The sequence below is a fragment of the Lithobates pipiens genome, unplaced genomic scaffold (assembly GCF_037356315.1).
Source record: "Lithobates pipiens isolate NorthernLeopardFrog02 unplaced genomic scaffold, aLitPip1_a1.2 Scaffold_8, whole genome shotgun sequence".
Taxonomy (NCBI): Eukaryota; Metazoa; Chordata; class Amphibia; order Anura; family Ranidae; genus Lithobates; species Lithobates pipiens.
This window is the reverse complement of record NW_027507903.1, coordinates 122,846,218-122,869,252: the sequence shown is the minus strand read 5'-3', so window position 1 is coordinate 122,869,252 and position 23,035 is coordinate 122,846,218.

Genomic DNA, 23,035 nt, shown 5'->3' with positions numbered 1-23,035 from the left:
ATGGCAGGGTATTACAGAGTATTGGCGGGGTATTGGCGGGGTGCTACAGAGTAATAGCAGGGTACTGCAGAGTATTGGGGGGTACTACAGAGTAATGGCAGGGTACTGCAGAGTATTGGGGGTACTGCAGAGTAATGGGGGTTACTGCAGAGTAATGGGGGGTACTGCAGAGTAATGGCAGGGTACTGCACTGCAGAGTAATGGCAGGGTACTGCAGAGTATTGGGTGTACTGCAGAGTATTGGGGGTACTGCAGAGTAATGGCGGGTACTGCAGAGTAATGGCAGGTACTGCAGAGTATTGGGGGGTACTGCAGAGTAATGGGGGTTACTGCAGAGTAATGGGGGGTACTGCAGAGTAATGGCAGGGTACTGCAGAGTATGCACTGGTATTGCAGAGTATTGGCAGGGAATTGAGGGGTTAAATTCGGTGAGCAGCGATGTGGGCACTGCAGATGCAGCCCACATCGCTGCTGACACCGATCTCTTTCCCCTCCGCTGTACCGATCGGTACAGAGAGGGGAGGGAGGAACAGGCGTCATAACATGACGCCGGTTTGTTTCCAAGTGATCACTCCGTCATTTGACGGAGCAATCACGTGGTAAACGGCTGCTATGAGCGGCCGTTTACCGTGATCCGTGATGCGACCCGGCGGTCACGGATGCTCTCGAGTGCGCACACCTCGGGGCACGCGAGAGCAGAATTCTGGGAGGCCGTTAATTAACGGCCTCTCAGAGTTAAACAACCCCCCTGAAGCCGTTAATCGGCAATGGGCAGTTGTTAAGTGGTTAAAGCTAGATCACTAGCTATATAGGTGAGGTGAATATAGTGGTGTATACTGCAGTCAGGGCACAGACAACAACCACTACACAGCAGCAAGATAGGAAATCAGCCAAAAACGATTGGTGTGTACTGTGTTGAAGGTACACAGAACACCCACTGCTTCAGATGCTAAGTAACACACTACACGAGGCCGCCTCAAAGACGGCCTTATATAGTGTGGGGCGTGCACTACACAGCCTGAGCTATGATTGGCCACAGGCAGGATGCCTGTGGCCAATCATGGCTCTCCTCGCTGCCGGCGCTGCGATTGGCCAAGCATGCGGGGTCACAGTGCATGCTTGGCCAATCATCGGGCAGCAATGCACTGCGCCAACGCAGTGCATTATGGTCCGCGCGCACGTCACTCGAATTTTGACGCGAACGGCCAAAAAGTTCGGAATTCGCCGAACGCACGAACAGCCAATGTTCGAGTCGAACGTACATTCGACTCGAACACGAAGCTCATCCCTACTCCTAAGTATTAGAAATTCTCCACCCACGGCAATGGAATATCATTCAAAGCCGTACTGTGGGCCCCCATATCTATTGGAAACAGTATAGACTTGCTCCAATTTACCTTCAACCCTATGACTATTGAAAGAGTCCAATATCTTCAAAGCCCCTTGGAGAGAGGGTCCAGCATCATTTAAAAATAATAAAAGGTCATCTGCGTACAAGGCTACCCTCTCCTCCAACCACCCAATCCGCAATCCCTTAATATGTTATACCTTACTGAAATCTGGGTGCAACCATTTTTTAAGCTTATTAATAAAATATGACTAGGATGTCTGTGCTATGAAATGTTTTCTCTCTCTATTTGGGTACTACATGTGGCGGAGGAGCTGTTAAATTTATTCCCATGCGGTTGTGGATCTGACATTAAAAGGCATCTAGGCTTGCTTTTATCTATCTGAAGGAGCTGCAGTTCTTTCCCCATGCTGCTGAGGAGCGGATATTGAAAAATATCTAGGCTTGTTTAATCTACTTGAGGGTAAGAGGCAGTGTGTTTGGGTGATGATGGCAGTGTCCTCACAAGTGGATTTTGCAAGATTTACTACTGTTGTTATTATGGACTTTTAAGTGGAGTTAATTCATAATCTATTCAATGCAGTGAAAGTTCATGTTGGACTATAATACAGTTTTTATTAGCACTACACCATCCGTTATATTATCTATTGTGCTGTCCGCGCATATTGTGTCAGCTACTTTTATTTTATTTTTTTAAATAAAATTTTATATGATCCCAGTGTGAAAATTTGTGCTTTTTAAATGAATATAGATACTTTGTGCATCCAGGTAAAATAAAAGCAGAGGTGAAGGAAAGCACACAAGGTGTTTAACCACTTACAGACCGGACCATTTTGCTGGCCAAAGACCAGATCACTTTTTGCGATTCGGCACTGCGTCGCTTTAACTGACAATTGCACGGTCATGCGATGTGGCTCCCAAACAAAATTGACGTCCTTTTTTTCCCACAAATAGAGCTTTCTTGTGGTGGTATTTGATCACCCCTGCGGTTTTTATTTTTTGCGCGATAAACAAAAATAGAGCGACAATTTTGAAAAAAACGCATTATTTTTTACTTTTTGTTATAATAAATATCCCCCAAAAATATATAAAAAAAATGTTTCCCTCAGTTTAGGCCGATACATATTCTTCTACATATTTTTGGTTAAAAAAATCACAATAAGCGATTATTGATTGGTTTGCGCAAAAGTTATAGCGTTTACAAAATAGGGGATAGTTTTATGGCATTTTTATTAATAATTTTCTTTTTTTACTAGTAATGGCAGCGATCAGCGATTTTTATTGTGACTACGACATTATGGCGGACACATTGGACATTTTTGACACATTTTTGGGACCATTGTCATTTATACAGCAATCACTGCTATATAAATGCAGTGATTCCTGTGTAAATGACACTGGCAGTGAAAGGGTTAACCAGTGGGTGGCAGTGTAGGGGTTAAGTGTTCCTAGGGGTGTGTTACTAACTGTTGGGGGCTGGGCTTTCATTTAGTGAACACTGATCTCTGCTCCAATCACATGGAGCAGAGATCAGTGTCACTAGTTGCTAGGCAGAACGGGGAGATGCTGTTTACAACGACATCACTCCGTTCAGCCGCCCTGCAAGACAATCGCAGGTATGCCTGCGGCGATCGAGTCCACAGGACCCGCGACCGGACTCACGGGGGTCCCGCCAGCGGCACGCTCTCGATGGAAGGGCGGCATTAAAGATTGGATGCACCTGTACGCCAATATGCCTGCCCATGCCATTCTGCCGACGTACATCGGCGTGCGCTGGTCGGGAACTGCTTAAAGTGTGTAAACCATATACCAAATTAAACTTTCCACCACCTGTGAATGTGCACCCCACTCTTACTTCATGCACCTCACCAGATTTTAACATCTCTTGAGCTATATGAATCAACCATTCCACCCTCAAATCAGGCATTGCTCCCTCAAATAAGTTCTATTGGGTTAGCTGAAACAAAAATAGCAATATAGTGTAATACTGCCTTAAATCTCACTCCCTCCAGGTGACATATACACTCACATTAGAAACCATGCCAAACTGTGCATACCATAATGTAAACACCAAATCCTTATGTTCAACCAAGAATCACTCCATGCCCCTTACCAACTGCATATGTATATGAACACTTTATCTCTTTTTTTCTCAAGACCACAAGTTCAGTGCCTTTCACTTATACATGAATGCAGGCTCCCTCATGTAAAAGACAATTAAACCAGCTCCATAGTGTAGTAGCTCCAATAAAAAAACTTATATCTATTCTATTAAAAAAATTCACAAACCAACTATATTGAAAGGCATGTAAACATCACTTAAACCCCCCTTTCAGTTTTTTCCCCTTTTCCTCACTCTATTATAACTTTCCCAGGCCTGGTATCAATATAATTCAATTTTATTTATATACTGTATATACATATATATATATATATATATATATATATATATATATATATATACCTAGATATATCACTAGCCGCACAAATCCCCCATGTCCACCTCGGGGGATCCTGTGGTGACTGAGGTGTACCCCTGGCCGTGGACTCACCGGTAAGCAACTGTACTTGGTTTCTGTTTTTTTTGTTTTTTTGTTTACAAAAATTTTATTTGGAAGCTCAATTGTATACAGACAAGTACAGCCAAAGAAAAATAAAATCAGCATCAAAACATTAGTATCTCAGTGAAATGTAATATTACAAAACAAATAAAGTGATTAAAGCAGTATGGTGGATTAAGTTTCCTTGTGTGCATTATGTTCCAATAATGAGTACAAGTAGATATTCATGATAGTAAGTGCTAGACCAAAGAGATAAAGAGTAGTCTGCATAAGCAAGGTACATATTAAGGTAGGTTCCAATAAGACCATTTGTTTCATAAATATGAACTGTGTCATGTAAGGTGTGAAAGATCCTCTCTGAAAGTCTAATTGTCTCCATTATGGCTAGTACCTGAAGCCACAGTAGGTTGTTAGACTTCCAGTTCTAAGCAATCATCCATTGGATAGAGCCACATAATGAATGAAAGAATTTCACACAGGGTGATGGAATATTCGGTATATTTGCATATAGAAGGCAAATCTGGGGGGTGGGTACAATCTTTTGTTTAGAAGAGCTTTCTATTCTTTCGATTGCCCTTTGCCATATGTATTCAAGATGTTTACAACCCCTTTTTGTTAAAAAAAAAAAAAAGATGTTTACAACCCCAAAATGTGTGAAGAATTGTACCTGGTGCTTGGCAACCCCTAAAACAGTTTGGAGAGATTGAAGGATAAAAAGTATAGAGTTTGGAGGGGGTTAAGTACCATCTGGAGAATACTTTTGTGGGGGTTTCTCTAAATGAAATGGCCTTATTGCTTTTCCGGAGATTGTCAGACATATTGTACCATTCCTCAGCTGAGATTGTGCATTCCAAATATTACTCCCAGTGAAGCATTGGTCCAGACTTGTCTGGCATATCAAGACTGTTAATATAATTATACAGTCTGGATATGAGGGCCCTGTCACCAGCAGAGGATGTACACATTTTCTCAAAAAAAGTAATTTGAGGATGTGTAGGGAGTGAAAAATGTTTTGCAAAGAAGGCTATTATTTGTTGATAGTGTAGTAACTCAGAGGAGGGAATATCCCATCTCACCTGCAAATTCAGGAATGGGGTAAAATCACCATCAGTTAACAATGAACCAAGAGTGGTCAGACCCCTCTCGATCCAGTGAGAAAAATAGCCTATGTTGTTGTATGCCAGTGTGAATCTGGGGTCTCCCAGAAAAGAGGCATGAGGTGAGGATTCCGAGGATAATTTGTATGGACTATTAATCTTGAGCCATAGTTGATAAAAATGGGCAACTATAATATTAAGCTTAATAAGTTAATTATAAGAGGTTGATTTGGCCCAAAGTATACCCTGTAAATGTAATGGAGCAATTGAATAGGATTAAATTTTTTTCCAAGGGGCAGACTGTGTCGGTGAGAACCATTGGGAGAGTTGCGTCAATCTAGCAGAGAGGAAATAGAGCCAGATGTTAGGAAGGCCCAGCCCACCTAAGGGTTGAAGTCTGTGCATATGGGCATAACTACATCTGGCTCTATTTCCTCTCTGCTAGATTGATGCAACTCTCCCAAAATTTGACCAAGTTTTAAGAAGGGAAGTGATATGGGTAAAAATAGGGAGATAATTGGTTTTGTATAAAAGATTATGGGAAGATGTCACCATAATACCTAGGTATTTGAACGATTGAGGACACCAAATAAATGGGACATTATTAGAGAGATGGTCACGTGTATGTTGGGAGTAGTTGATCGGTAAGGCAGAACATTTGTTTAGATTAATTTTTAGGCCAGATATGTCATGGAAGAAGTTGAGTTCTTTGAGAAGAGAAGGGATGGAGGTGTGAGGTTCAGTGAGGAATATGAGTGCATCATCAGCGTATAAGCTAATTTTGAACTCCCCTTCCCCTTGGTATAACCCTTAATATCTATACTGTTTTTTTTTTTTTTTTTTTCAATATAAATGTACTCCTGTTATTAACATTTGTATAGTATTTAATTTATACTATTTACCTTATAGATTTATCTTCCTGAAGAAGCAGTCCTTTGATCGCGAAACTGGTAGAGGATTGTATAAATCTGTGAGCAATTTCCATAACCAGAAATCCACTTGGAAGTCTAAAAGTACCTGTATACTGTATCGACCTTCCACCTCCCCTTTTTTTTCTTTATGTTCTAATCTTTGTAATCATATATGTTTTTATATGTAATAAATATTTGTTCTATTTTAACTCTATCCTTGTTCATTGATACTGAGATAGTCCATTTTCCCCTGTGGACGTAGGAAATCAGCTTCAGCAACAGTACCTACTTCCCTTTTGCATAAACCTCACTTAAACCTTCTGTGCTGCAGCTCCCCCCCCCCAGACCCCCCCCCCTTTCTTGCCTGAACCCGATCCGGCGATGTGCACGAGCGCAGTCGCTCCAGCGGCTGTCTCTCTCCCCATTGGACAAATTGATAGAGGCAGGAGCCATTGTAAAATAAAAACCAAAGGTTTACAACCACTTTAAGATGGCCACCAATATATTTTATATACCAATTTATATTTTCAATATAAATGTACTCCTGTTATTAACATTTGTATAGTATTTAATGTTTAAGGTTTACAACCACTTTAAGATGGCCACCACAGTACTTGCGGTGACGTCAATTACGGTCTGACCTCACTCTCCTTCGAGTAGCAGTTACTAAAATGTTGAAAAACAAATGCTAACCATATTAAAAGATTTCTTTATATGTCATGGGTTTAAAAGGTATAATAATGTATAATTCAAAATATGCATCAGTCTTCATAACATAGATAGTCTGAAATTTAGCAGGACTAGAAAGATCTATATTTTTTTGAAAACAGTCTGAAAAGGGACATATTTTTAACTTCTAGAAAACATTTTAGGGTGTTATGGTACTAATAGTGTTCCACGATACCTTTTTTTAACTGTATCTTAAAACATAGTCTTTTATTTATATCTATCATAATAAAAAGTAAAAGCACTAAATGATCAGCATTTATATGCTATTTTTACCATTTAATCCTGGGCCATTATAATTTGGATCCTTTCACTGGTGTTTTAATTATCAATGTGAACAGGCATCAAGCTGGGAAGACAGAAACCAAACTCCAAAAGTCATGCACTAAAGCCCAAGGTCTGCTTATTTAGTTAGGACTCCCCACCCCCCTTTTAAATTGCCTCAATAAAGAGACCCTGTCTCTATAGGGTCAAAATTAACAGAAGATATACAGCTCCAGCAAAATACCTTCCAGCAGCATACATTATGTATTAACACACCACTGCTTAACTGCCTGGCCAATGCAGGTATGCCACACTTCTGGGTGTGTGAAATTCCTTGCTTTGCTGGTGAATGCTGTGGTTCCTCCCACTGCCACATACATTACTACAGGACATACAAGCCAGTGGGAGGAACCATTGTGTGTGGTGGGGGAGAGGCAGGTATTTGATCCATCTGAAGGGTCAAATACTTGCAGCAGCCAGGGAGCAGCATCAAGCCAGAATTTAAACAAACAAAAAAGGTAGCCTCTTCTTTTTCTAGGATGTCTTCTTTCAGTTTTTTTACCTTTTATGGAGTTACCGTAAAGTGTAAAAAGAAAAAAAAAATTTAAAAATCAATAAGTAAAAGTTAATAATACAAATTTATCTCCTGGCTTCTACACTGGAGAGTGTGATGTCACAATCCTGTCTGTGAGATGCTAAAAATGCTGTAGATCCCAAATTCCATGAGAAGATACTTCATCAAAGATGGGAGTATCTTCTCATTAGATCTGGGATCTTCAGCATGATATCACAATCTTGCCATAAGTATTGTAACATCACCCCTGCCTAGGCAACACAGGCAAAAGCTGAGGTAAGGTAAGTGTAGCTTTACAAAAGGGAGGAGGGGAAACACTGCGCTAAACCCCAAAATGGTGGACACAGCAAAGCTGCTGACACACAAACAAACCAAGTTCACCACAAATAAAAATATAAAGTGCAGCGCTAGAGTACAACTCCACATCAAAATATACATGATGTGAGAGAATTAAAGTGAAAAGAAAAAAATATATATATGAAAAAGTATAACAGTGATGGAAAGTCCCAATGTTAATATAAATGTCCACTGGTATCTATTCAAAGAAGAGTCTGGTCTTCCAGCATCCAAAACACGATCAATCCTGTGTCAGACTGTTATAACGTATTAGACAGAAGATGGGTACTCTTACCATATACGTTGGACACATCTACCCTACGGCAATGCGTCTTACAAGCTCAGAACAGCTATGATAGCTAAGGCCACTGGGCATCCAGCATCCAGCGAGATCTTCTCCTCCTCGGAATGGATCCGATCTCTGTCCGCTACCTACAGAGATCCACGGTTCCAAATTAAGATGGATCAACCGGCTGGGATTCAAATCTGTAGGGCTAGGTCACGGATAATTCAGCCAACGGCCAAAACATACAAAAGAGAAACACATGGAGGTGCTCCACATCGTGTAGGTCAACCAATGATGGTTTATTATAAAAAATGGTATTACAAGCGTTAAAAAAACACCAAACAGCTGATGATAAAAAAAGCAATATGGGGAGCAGAAATATGCTTTTGCTACGCGTTTCGACCGCAAAGTCATCTACTGGGGCATAACCTTATGCCATATCATTTGAATGTAGAACACTTGTGAATAAAGTCTCAGTGTAGATTCACTTGGTGTCTTTCAACTGGGCCTCCAGGCTCCTTCTGAGAAGCCAGCCTTATGCGTGGCCTTCTCCGGAAGAGTCCTCCTCTGGTTGCTTCTCCAGTTACTGGGCCTCTCCACAGATGAGACGGCACCAGACCACCTTTGAATCCTCCTCTCAGTTACTTTGCCTCGGGCTAGCCAGCCCAGAGACTTGGAATTGGATGGATCCACACCCCAGGCCATGAGGGCCATGGGGGCTGGTCAGGAGGACCATGACCAAGCAGACAGAAAGATCTTCTGGACCAAAACCCAGAATCACGTGATCTCAGTACCTTAAGTACTCTCTCCCAGAATGCACAGCAAGATGACACTCCCACTGGGCTGGTTTCTGAGAAAGAATGGCACTCAATACGCCCAGCTAAACTGCGTTCTTACACTTGCCAGTGGTGACAGCGACACCTGTGGCCAAGCAGAACCCAGTGCAATCCAGCTAGACTGGCACTGAAACCATAATTTGGTATAATTGACCCTAAAATCCAACTGTGGCTTTAGGAATTTTAAATAGAAAAAAAACACATATCACGTGTTCTTCGGGAGCTGGTGCTGCATATTACATTTTTATATATTGTATAACACACAGCCAAATGCATTATTTCTGCATGGAACGCAAAGCTAGCAGAAGATCCTGGGTAAAATACATGTCTAGATACGTACAATTCTTCAAATGACTTTATGTATGTGTAGAAATGTGTACATGTGTGTACATGTGTTTATATGCATTTACAGGTGTACATGTGTAAAATCTGCAGATATGTGGGCGCAGTTGAGTGTATGGCCCCATTGATTCCTATAGTGTTGCATCCAGATGTATACAAAACTGTATGCTGTATGCGTCTAAATGTGGTATTTTAGCTGCCCATGTGAATGATCCTTAAAACAAAGCAGTAATAAATTGTTCCTGAAAATTATATCACAGTAATTTAAATAGAAATTTAATACACTGTACATTTAAAAAACAGCTGCCATCATCCTTTTATGTCTGAGTAAAATAAGGCTGGCCATAGATGGATCTTTCTTGGACTGCTAACTGTATAATGGAGATAGAGGAATCATCCCTGCTGAGACATTATATTCTGACAGCGGGGCCTCTCCAATGCCAGAATACACTGATCAGCGTCTGCAGCTGCTGATCCAGAAGAATTTTCCAACAAGTCAATTGTTAGATTGACTTCTGTTGAGTGGGAGCGGCCCCACATATTGATCAAATTTCTGCTGATCCTTGCTGAATTTTAAATTTATCTATGGCCATCTTAGGACATCTTATACAGCTTCCTGGGTGTCCGAAGAACACATCATTCTAAATTACGAGTTTAGCCCCATACACACTATCAGATTTTCTGCTGATTTTTGTCTTCAGATTTACCAAAACCATGTAGTGCAAGGGCCTACCTGATTGCATACAAATTGAAACTCCTAAGGTTTGACCTCATATTATATTGTTTTGGTAAATCTGAATGAAAAAAAATCAGCAGAAAATCTGATAGTGTGGGCTTTAGAGTTTGTTTTACCAATCATTACATGCATGCTTTCTGTGAACACAAAAAGGTAGTTATTTATCCTTAGAGATAATGACATTATTCTGGCCTAAACAGGAAATCCCATCATGATGTAGAATTAATTCAGCCATAAGAATGTCTAGGCTTCCTAGGGTCCCTGTGTATGTACAAATTCCAGGATAATTGCTTTGGAGATTAAATGGAATATAATCGTTGCTTATGTATGACTTGTATGTAGAGACAAAATACCTGGGGTAATTTAAACATGTTCAAACTGATAACTAATGTACCTCAATAGAGGTAAATTAGGCATTTATATAATGTGCAGATGTTACTAAACAAAATGGGACAGATGGCCTATAATAAACAGGTTTATAATGATATTATATCCACATGAATAGATGGTATGTAGAACAATTGTCATGGCTTGCAGAAAAGACTTCAAACGCAGGAGTGATCATAATTAAAAAGAATAAAATCTTAGGAAAAACTGAAAAATGTAGATCTATTCTCAGCGAACCGTCTAATGAAAGATTTATTAAATGACGTTTTATTTTTATTGTTTATTGCTACAAAAGCAGGTATATTTTGTACATACAAAGTTGTAAATATAGCTGTGTCTAACAGAAATAAATCTGTAGAAAACTAAAACCTACAGCAAAATACTTAAAATTTATTTATGTAAACTGTTTAACTAACCAAAAAATTTGAAATGCATTTCAGCCAGTATTGCAATTTACAAACGTCTGCCACGCTGCATAGGTGACACCTTATTTCCTGGATCAGCTTTGCAGCTTCCTATGTCACCTTTTGGCTTCTGTCCTTGAATGTTACTGCACTGCTGATTCATTATTCAGTGGACAGGCATGTGACAGAAGAAGCTGTAGGGTTGACTCAGAAAATAAAGTAGTTGTCTACCTGGCTTTTTTCCCTGGCAGGGGAACTATCCAAAAATGGAAGAAAGTAATTGTTTGTCCTCAGGTAGGTGACAGGTAGGACAGTTCATGTTTATATTTTTCATCTGTGCATTACACGTTTTACCTGGAGTTTCACCATAAGAAAAATGCAATATCCAGTGATGGAAAACTCTATGACTAAGCTCCTAATAGAGTAAAAGGCGTAGGAGTAGCAGGTGGATGATGGCATGTATCAGATAATACTGTTGTGGAAATTTTAGATGTATTTATTATATGTATTGTCATAAGAGTCCTCCTGTGTTCATTCTCCCCCAGCCCGCTCTTTTAGAGCTGACTGGGGCAGACTGACGCTGGTTGAGATCCGTTAGGTAGTGGATAATATCTTGGGGTTGGAAAGAAAGGTGTTTGCGGAGTGGGGGTATGTCCGCCAGCAAAAGGGCCCCTGTACATTGTACAGACGATCGTCTGGGGACATATGCGTGCTCTGCGGGCATTGGTTGTGTGCGGATGTGTGCGCATTGTCTCTGCTGTGTCTGATCAGCACATAGAGATGGGCAGTGCACATCTGTAGATGGCTTTCCATTCACAAGAGATGTAGAATTATCCAAGTATACATTGTTCTCTGGAACAATGTATATATTAAGGATTTCTATCAACGGAATTATAGTCATCGTTCATTGGTTTTGTATGTTTTCCATCATTGAAAGCATTTGGTCAGTCTGTGTAACAGACTATTTGAATGTATACATGTCTGTAAAGGTACCTTGTATTGTATCGTATTGTATTGTATTGTATTGTCCTTATATGGGAATTAACATCCTGTTACTGCTGTGAGGTCACATCCTTTGTGGGAGGTGTTCAGCTGTTGGAGGCAAACCCTCCAGGGCGTGGCTTCCAGTGGGAAAAGTAAATAAAAAGCTTGGTCAAGGGCTCTTTGGGGGCTTGCTGACGATGAAGCAGAAGGAAACACTACTGTTGATGTCGCTTTAATGGGTAAAGGGCGGCCTGGCTGAGGAGCAGCCAGGCTGAGATGAGGATGTAGGTTGCATTGGGGATGTCTGGTCATTGGGATGAATGTGTTGGAGAAGGTAAGCCTAAAGCATTATATCATTAAGACGGAAATGGGTGCTTATTGGAAGCACAGCGGTAGATGGAGCTGTGTGCATAGCATATAGACAAATTTCTACGACAATACCAATACATTTATTTTGGTATTTTAAAAGTTGAGCTGCTCCACTTTTGCATTTTGTGCTACCGAACTAGGAAGTGTTGTTGATGCTAATGATAGGGTCCTAGTTTTCAACGAGGGCCCCATGGGACACGGCAAATGACACTCTGCTTGCTGTTCTCCTCCCCTCTTTCTTTTGCAGGATCTCATGTAGGATTGCAGCATGCAGAAACAGATTCCTTATTGGTTGGTTTTGGTAGGCTGTGGAGCGATAGTAACAGCATTTAAATAGCGCTGTTTTGGTATAACAGCTGCTGTGGATCATCAATTTCATATGTAGGGTGAAACACAGTCATCAACTGAAACAGAAACAGGTGGTTAGGAGGCTTAAAATTGGGTGAGGAACAGCCAAACTCTGCTACTAAGGTGAAATTGTGGAAAACAGTTTCATGTCACAGCTCATACACCACAGCAAGGCTGAGCACAGCAAGAAGACAAAAGGTAGTTATAGTGCATCAGCAAGGTCTCTCCCAGGCAAAGATTTCAAAGCAGACCTAGGTTTCAAGATGTGCTGTTCAAGCTCCTTTAAAGAAGCACAAAGAAATAGGCAACGATGAAGACCGTAAAAGCAGTGGTTGACCAAGGAAACTTAATGCAGCAGATAAAAAACATAAACTTAGTTCCCTTTGACATTGGAAGATGTCCAGCAGTGCCATCAGCACAGAACTGGCAGAAACCAGTGGGACCCTGGTACATCCATCTACTATGTGCGGGATGACTTCTGCGCTCAATGCATTTCAGCATAATGCCTTCTTCATTTGAGGGTCAGGATGTATATAGTGAATTGCACTGATTGGAGGATATATAAGAATTGCCAGGAGTCTAGGTATCACCACATGCTTTATCTGACCTTTATATAATTTGGAGGTCATGCTAAATCATCATCACTTAAAACAAATTGAGCACATCAAGTCACATAAGCAATTAATTTGGTCACGATAAGCCCCATACACACTATCAGAATTTCTGCTGATTTCTTCCTTCAGATTTACCAAAACCATATAATATGAGGTCAAACCTTAGGAGTTTCAATTTGTATGCAATCAGGCAGGCCCTTGAACTACATGGTTTTGGTAAATCTTAAGACAAAAATCAGCAGAAAAACTGATAGTGTGTGTGGGGCTTAATGTTTCCTTTTTATTTACCTTTTTTTCTTTTCATTTCACTTGATGGACACTTATTAAAAGGAAGCATTGCTTATTTTTTGTTTTATAAAAAAGCATGATATATTCACTAAGTAGCAGCTTTTGGGGTAATCTGTTTAGTGGAATGGTTGCGGATAACATACTATTAAAGTTCCCCCATTGGGAAGCTGAAAGAGTATTCCTGAACATTGTAATTTTTACACTGACTCTGATTATCCTGATCTTCTCCTGTATTATGCTTGAAGAGTTTAAAGCTAAATTTGTTGATGTTGAACTAAAACTTGGAGATGATTGACTGTTAATAGGATAAGTTCGAGTGCAATACTTGCAGCCCTTTATAGCAAAGAAGAGCAACTAGAGGTAACAGGACCTTGGAGAAGGTTCTTGGGGCTGCAGATAGTCTGAAGGGCAGTGATACAAACTGGAAATGCATGATGAAAATGGATGTGTAAGCACCAGTAAAATCAGCCAAAAGCATCCACTACTTCTACTTGAATGATTCCAGAAAGAAAGAGTGAACCCAAATATAGCTGTTGAGTCTTTTCAAGTCCAGCAGTGGGCAAAAAACTGGGGAGTAAAATTATCTGAATTTCTGAATTTGTGGGTCTAATTTGATGGCTTTCTGAAAGTAAAGGGTCTGCACATAGCGATGCAGCATTTGAGCAGAATTAAGTTGTGTATATGCATAATGTGGAAGTTGTGGTGTCCCAACGATTTCCAATAATTACCCTCTATATATTTTTGCTTAAACTTGAGTGTAAACTTGAAGTCTTGATCTGCTGGTTTGTTACAAAAACCACCCAAAGGGTTTTTGCAGCTCCAGAGCCAAAGCCATTTTATGTTTTGCCAGCTTTAGGAAACTGCAAACCTGTCACGTACCTGGTTGGTGAGCCTGACATGTAGAGGAAGGCCTCTCGTACAGTTCCGGCTTGAGGACCACTGATGATGAGACAGCAGCCACTGGAGCAGTCTGTGCAGATAGTAGCCAGGAACCCACGGGCGGGAAGCCAGGCTTGGCTGGTAGAAGGCAGATGAGACAGCAGACAGGCTGGCAGGCTTGGCCAATGGCAGATGGATCTTCTTCGGGAGATCTCTTGGTACATATCTAAAATTAAATACATATATTTACATCAATTTTGGTGCAAAAACTGGAAGATACACTAGGCCAAAAACCATAGATTTTTCTAATTTAATAAAAAATCCTTTTGTAATTTATATTTTGTTCATATTTCTGGGTATCAAGACAGTCCTCGATTCCATTGGGTGATACATGGTAATTTATGGTTGGAGTAGTCCGTGTTAATTTTGCCCCTCTCTGTCTTCCATATTAAGTAATGAGGATGAGGATACCAATTACCCCTTTAAGACTATAGGGCACCACACCTCTGTTTTTAAACTTTTCTGGTGGTGTACACAGTACACAATACAGTGCAACCATAGTGCAGTTGCTACTACTTTTCTGGTGGTGTACACAGTACATAATACAGTGCAACCATAGTGCAGTTGTTACTACTTTTCTGGTGGTGTACACATTACACAATACAGTGCAGCTGCAGTGCAGTTGCTACTACACTTCCGGTGGTGTACACATTACACAATACAGTGCAGCCATAGTGCAGTTGCTAATACACCAAGCAGAGGCCAACGCTCTCAGGCACTAAAAGAGGGCAAGCAGGCTCTGTATCTACAGTCAACAGTGCTAGTCGTGTTATTGAGCCAGAACATGCAGAAGAGTTGGTGGAGTTAATAAAAAAAAACTGTCCTCATCCTCCTCATCCTCTGTCACCCAGGCTCAGAGTAGTTTGCCTTCCAATGCAGCTGCCAAAGCAGCCTATTCCACTGGCTCCTTGTCCACAGTCACTCCTTCCGTAGCCCCACCATCATGTACAGAGGAATCCCCCGAACTATTCGACCACAGAGCTGGGTACATGCTGCTGGAGGATGCGAAGGGATTAGAAGGCTCTGATGTTGCTTCCCAGGTTGAGGAAGGGAGTAACGTGAGCCTAGAGAGAGGGGGTGCCCAAGAAGGACAAGAAACTGGCAGTCATGTTCCCCCACCCGCAGCATACTGCCAAGTTTGCTCCATTGACGAGGAGGGAGGGGATGATGAGGTCACTGACTCTACCTGGGTGCCTGATAGAAGCGAGGAGGAGGAGGCACAACTCCAACGAGGCAGGATGTCCCCTAGGGGGCAGCTTAAGGGCAGCCACCCTACTGCATCACACGGCAGAGTTCCCCACAGGTGCAGGGCGCTGCTGACTCCCCTCTGATTTTGAAAAGTTCCTGGGTGTGGGCTTTTTTGACACGTGTGCAGCAGATCGCAACGTTGCTGTTTTGCAACCTATGTCTGAAGTGGATTAAGCGTGGCCAGAACAGCAGCCGCTTGGGCACCACATGCTTAACCAGACATATGACGACCTCCCATGCAGTGCGTTGGCAAGAGCACTTGAAAGGCCCACATCAAAGAAAAAGTCGGACTTCTTCTTGCTCTTCATCTGGGATCTCCAACTCCGCTATACCTCCAGTCCTCTCAAAAACCTGCACTGGGAGCTTGGCTTTTTTTTGCCATGCCAGTGGCTACTGATCAAGGATGCATGCAGTGTCCTGTCACAATTTGAGGAGCCCACAAGGATGGTGAGCAGCGACAATGCATGCATCAGTGATACTGTCCCTCTTGTCTTCCTGTTGGAGCACACGCTTCATGGAATAATGGACAGAGCATTTGGGGCAGAACAGTGGGAGGAAGAGGAGGACTTCCTTACCTCTCAAGGCCCCCTTTATCCAGATAGTATTCCTGCGGCCCACCAAACACACAGGAAGAAAAGGAGGAGGAGGATTGTGTCAGCATGGACGTGGAAGATAACACTTAGCAGCAGTCTTCAAGGGATGGTTTTCAGTCGCGAGAAACCCAAGGAGTTGTACGTGGCTGGGAGGAGGTTGTTTCGGATCATGTGATCCTTAGTGACCCAGAAGACTCAGAATCGAATGCCTCTGCAAAATTACGCTGCATGGCCTCTCTGATTCTGCAAAGCCTGTGAAAGGACCCTTCTTGATCCACGCTACAAGGGTAAGGTTGCAGAACTCATCCTGTCTTTGCAGAGGGAGTAGAAGATGAAAAATCTTCAGGTGGCAATGAAGAAAGGTTTGTGCAATGCATTTCTAGACTCTGGGAGGTTACAATTTCCTGGTGCTGAACAAAGTGTTGCTAAGGCTTCGTTCAGTCAGGGGAAGAGCAGTGGAGAAGGTGGCCGGCTGACCAATGCCTTCAGACAATTTTTCAGTCCTCAGTGCCAATGTCTGATCAGTTCAAGAAACCATCTCCAGCGTCTGCATTACATGGTGCAGGAATATCTAGGGACAAGAGCAGACTTGGAGACCTTTCCAACAGACCATCCACTGGGTTACTGGGTCTTGATGATGGACCACTGGCCAGAACTTTCTCAATATGCAATTGAGCTACTGGCCTGTCCTGCATCCAGCGTGCTTTTTGAACGCACAGTTAGTGCTGCTGGTGGGTTTGTAATGGATCATAGAGTGTGCCTGTCCACAGACTCCGTTGATAGGCTCACATTCATAAAAATTAATCAGTCTTGGATCAGCAGCAGCTATCAAGCACCTGATGCTGATGTAACTGATTGATTTTTCTATGGATGTGGGATCCCTTGAAGACTGCCTATGCTGAGTGACTATCCTATTCCTCCTCAATCTTGATGATGCTAGCTTCCAACAATATTTTTGGTTTAGGGCACGGACACCACTGCCTAAGGCCCAATTTTTCTGCCCCTGTTTAACGGGGGCATGTAATTACAATTTTTGATCAAATATTTCACAGCAGGGCCCGTTCCTGCCCCAACAAGAGTATCTGTGAGGGGTTACAGTGTTGTGGCACCACCACCAAAGGCCCAATTTTTCTGCCCCTGTTTAACAGGGGCATGTAATTACAAATTTTGATATAATATTTAACAGCAGGGTAAGTTTCTGCACCCACCAAGAGTAATGTGAGGGCTTGCAGTTTTGTGGCACCACCACCAAAGGCCCAATTTTTCTGTCCCTGTTTAACAGGGGCATGTATTTACAATTCTTGATCTAATATTTCACAGCAGGGCCATTTCCTGCACCCACCAAGAGTAACTATGAGGCGTTACAGTGTTGTGGCACCACCACCCAAGGCCACATTTTTCTGCCCCTGTTTAACACGGACATGTAATTACAATTTTTGAAATAATATTTAACAGCAGGGCCTGTTCCTGCGCCCAACAAGAGTAACTGTGAGAATTTACAGTGTTCTGGCACTACTAACACCTAAGGTCCAATTTTCTGCAGAGTATTTAGGGAAGACCGTATATATATACTTCTGTTCAGAGTATATAGTGGCTGGAGGCCCCCCCCCCCCACATAATTTTTTTTTAAATTTGGATGTTGTTTTTCTCAGTGATTTTCATCTATATTGCCAGGCAAGCAGAGTTAAATGACTCTTTTTCCTTTAGAAATATCATTTTGCTGTGGTATTGTTCTAAACACGGGAAAACTGCACCACTTTACAGGCATACTATAGACACTCCCCAGGCACAATATTAAAAGGGATATTTAATTTTTATTGTTTCACTTTTAAGCATTCTAAAAATCACTGCTCCCCAAAAAAATGCCATTATTAAAACTTTTTTTTGCATTGATACATGTCCCCTGGGGCAGGACCTGGGTCCCCAAACACTTTTTATGACAATAACTTGCATATAAGCCTTTAAAATGAGCACTTTTGATTTTTCACATTCATGTACCATAGACTTTAATGGTGTTTGTGCATTTAAACAAATTTTTTGCATGTTCTGCTGTGAACCGAACTGGGGGGGGGGGGTGTTCGGCTCATCCCTAGAAGCCAGCCACAGATACAGAACAGATATACATACAGTTACATGCAGCGGGCTGACAGCTTAGGGAGAGAGTGACACATAGTTTGACCCAACAACAAACTATGTGTACAGTAGTTCAAAAGTTGGAGTTCTCTTAAATTGAAGAAGTGCAAAAAAAACTGTAGAACTACAATGAACATTGAACAACCAATGGCACAACTACACAATTGGAACATACTATGTTCCAATTTGTCCAATAGCACAGTCTGAATATACCAATTCATTTACTATGTTAAACATAGTAAATTAATTGGATTGTGCTGCTACTGATTTCTAAATCTATTTCATAGTAAAAGTGGCAGATTTCGCTTTAAGAACAAAAGCTGTTCAGCTTTCTCACAGGAGAGACGGTTCCTCTTCTCATCAAGAATATGAGATGTTAGACTGAATAGTCTCTCACTCTCTGTACTGGTGCTTGGGGCAAATAAATATCTGCGTGCAATCTGTGCAAGCAAAGGAAAACATTGTTTGTTGATGCGCCAGTACTCAAGGGGATTGCTGCTTCTGGCGATAGGCTATTCAGCTAAATAAATCTCCAGCTGTTGGGTAGCTGCAGTTGTTGTGGCACTGCTATGGATCAGGGTGCGTTCATGTAAAATTTCTTTAAACATATCAGATATCGAGGGAGTGTGTTCCTCTTCATTTGTATGCAGCCATTTCTCTGGTATACTTTCCTCTGTTTCCTTCCCCAGATGTTTCCATTACCTCCATTTGTGCCTGTATCATTTCCCATGCACACTGCTTTTTCTCCACATTAAAAAAATAACGCTCTTTAAATCAAGGATCTACAACTGTTGCAATGCAGTACAGAGGGTTGGATTCGGTGTCTTGAAACCGGTTGTTAACGGCCTCCAGTAGAGGTTTTAGCCGTTTTTACGCCATGGTCTGTTTCTGCTTCTTTTCTTAGCAGATGCTTCAGTGCAGTGCAATCAAAGGAATAACTTCAGCATTAGCTGAGTTTATTTCTTTTGTTAACTGTTCAAATGGAGATAGAAGAGACAAACTATTTTCAACTAACATTCACTGATGTGCGCTCAATGTTGCTGACAGCTCATAATCTGCAATGTAATCAGCTAAAACACGCTTTTGTTCGAAAAGATTTTGCAGCATATAGTAGGTGCTGTTCCAACGAGTGGCTACACTTGATTCCAAACTGTATCTGCAAAGCTTGTAATCTGGAATAAGCAAGCAGAGAATGCATAAAGTGACCCACAATTTTTCTTCCTTTTGTTACGATATCAGATATGGTGTGCTGACTCCCAAACTCACGTAGGTTAAGTAGGACTTTTTGCAATTGATATTTGGCATCTATCCACTATGCTGTCAGGCTAAGCATGCTCGTTGGACTGATATCTGAACTGAACTACAAATGTCGGTAGTAAAACTGATTGCTATGATGTCGGTAGTCATGAGCTCATGAACATGTTTTCTAACACTGCAAAATAATTCAGGGAGACAGGTATCTGCAAAGTAGCATCTGTTTGGTATTGTGCAACGCAGCTCAATATGTTGCATGAGCCTATGGAATCCAATGTCCTCCACAACAGAGAATGATTGGTCGTCTAATGCAATAAATTCCATAATTTTATCTGTAATGCCATGAGCTTTGGGCCTGTCACTTGTAAATTTTTTAACCTTTTCAAAGACTGTGGCCACAGATGGTGTTGAGCCTAGCCCTGAGGCACTTTTTGGAAACAGTACTGTTTTCTTGTATTCTGTAAGCTGAACTGGATGAGGTGTTTTCAGGAAGTGTATCAAACCTGGTGTTGAAAAATGCCTTGGTGCTGTACCCCCTCAGGAAATTTATGTTGAACAAAGACTGCAGATTGCAAATTTGGGGTCTTTATCAGAAACTTTAAAATATTTCCACACTGCAGGCATGGTCCACCTTTGCTGGTAACGTAGAAGAAAAGCATAGAATGACCTGTAGTGGGAGTGAAACCTGAGAGGAAAAAACAAAAAAACTAAAATCAATCTAAAAAACTAAACCCCAGGCAGCTATAAAATAATAATAACAATAATAATAATAATAATAATTAAAAAAAACTAAACCTAACCACTTTTCTTTTTTTTAACAGTGAGTGCACCTCTCTTGCCATGCACTGCAGTACATCTGGCGTGTACCAAGAGAATATACAGTTGCAATAAAAAGTATGTGAACCCTTTGGAATGATATGGATTTCTGCACAAATTGGTCATAAAATGTGATTTGATCTTCATCTAAGTCACAACAATAGACAATCACAGTCTGCTTAAACTAATAACACACAAAGAATTAAATGTTACCATGTAAACAGTCACAGTGCAGGTGGAAAAAGTATGTGAACCCTTGGATTTAATAAATGGTTGAACCTCCTTTGGCAGCAATAACTTCAACCATATGTTTCCTGTAGTTGCATATCAGACGTGCACAACAGTCAGGAGTAATTATTGACCATTCCTCTTTACAGAACTGTTTCAGTTCAGCAATACTCTTGGGATATCTGGTGTGAATCGCTTTCTTGAAGTCATGCCACAGCATCTCAATCAGGTTGAGGTCAGGACTCTGACTGGGCCACTCCAGAAGGCATATTTTCTTCTGTTTAAGCCATTCTGTTGTTCATATACTTATATGACTTGGGTCATTGTCCTGTTGCAATACTCATCTTCTGTTGAGCTTTAGCTGGTAGACAGATGGCTTTAAGTTCTGCAAAATGTCTTGATAAACTTGGGAATTCATTTTTCCTTCGATGATAGCAATCCGCCCAGGTCCTGACGCAGCAAAGCAGCCCCAACCCATGATGCCCCCACCACCATACTTCACAGTTGGGATGAGGTTTTGATGTTGATGTGCTGTGCTTCTTTTTTTCCACACATAGTGTTGTGTATTTCTTCCAAACAACTCAACTTTGGTTTCATCTGTCCACAGAATATTTTGCCAGTACTGCTGTGGAACATCCAGGTGCTCTTGTGCAAACTGTAAATGTGCAGCAATGTTTTTTTTGGACAGCAGTGGCTTCCTCTGTGGTATCCTCCCATGAAATCCATTCTTATTTAGTGTTTTACATATTGTAGATTCGCTAACAGGGATGTTAGCATATGCCGGAGACTTTTATAAGCTGACACTCTAGGGTTCTTCTTCACCTCATTGAGCAGTCTGTGCTGTGCTCTTGCAGTCATCTTTACAAAACGCCCACTCCTAGGGAGAGGAGCAGCAGTGCTGAACTTTCTCCATTTATAGACAATTTGTCTTACTGTGGACTGATGAACAGAAAGGCTTTTGGAGATACTTTTATAACCCTTTCCAGCTTTACACAAGTCAACAATTCTTAATCGTAGGTCTTCTGAGAGCTCTTTTGTGCGAAGCATCATTCACATCAGGCAATGCTTCTTGTGAAAAGCAAACCCAGGACTGGTGTGTGTGTTTTTTATAGGGCAGGGCAGCTGTAACCAACACCTCCAATCTAATTTCTTTGATTGGACTCTCGTTGCCTGACACCTCACTCCAATTAGCTTTTGGAGAGCTCATTAGTCTAGGGGTTCACATACTTGTTCCACCTGCACTGTGAATGTTTACATGGTGTGTTCAATAAAAACATGGTAACATTTAATGTTTATTTTGTGTGTTATTAGTTTAAGCAGACTGTGATTGTCTATTGTTGTGACTTAGAAGAAGATCCAATCACATTTAATGACCAATTTGTGCAGAAATCCATATCATTCCAAACAGGTTCACATACTTTTTATAGCAACTGTATTGAATTTGATTTGATTGCATGCTATTTGTGAGATATAATATATTCAGTAGTATATTGCTGCATAGTGCATACTGTCATGTTTAAAAAATGAATGCTCTTGTCAGTGTAGTATTAGTATAACATACTAACTGAATGCTATCTAAATTAATTGACAGCGCTATATAAGTAGTAAGTAGTACCTTAAAAATATAATAATAATTACCTGGCCTGTTAGTTTAGTAGTAGAAGAACTAGTAGAAGTAGAACTAACTATAATACTACAAGTACACTTACAGCTGAATATCTCTATTTCAATAGCAAAGTTTGTATTATATATTATTATATAGTACTAGATGGATTGTTTGTCACTATCTCTAGTTAAAGAGGATGCTCACCGGCGAATAGTAGCAATAGTAGGCATCCTGGAGGGACACTCTCCAATGCAGCCCTGTATGCTCGAGTCACAACTGCATATCAGGTCTCGTCTCAACCACAAGGAATGTCTACGGGGAAAGTGCTCCCAACTCCACCAAACTCCAGCATCTCCACCACAGGGAGCGTGCTCACGAGTCCAGTGTCTTAACTACGAGGAACGTGCGCAATGTCACACATTGGTGCGCGCACTGCTACTGCACATGCAAAATTTTCGGCCCCATTATCGGCAAATTTTTTCTTTTGCTAATGTGCCGAAAACACAATTTTCAGAGCAATATGTTTCGGCAGCCGAAATTTCGTTCCTACTTTCCACCCTTTCTTAAATCCCTAGGTCTATAAGACCTTGCATCCTTGAAGTGATAATTAGGTTGCCACCTGGAAAAGAACAATAATGTCTACTTCTATAGTCCTGAGGCATTATTGCATCGAAAGTGTTTGGGTTGGAAGTCTGTTGGTCATGACGTGAGCCACAAGGCCCTGCAGGCAGGAACTGCTGATAGCATGGATGTAGAAGAACATCTTAGGACATTGATTGCTGCCCCACCAGATTTAACTCATCCAAA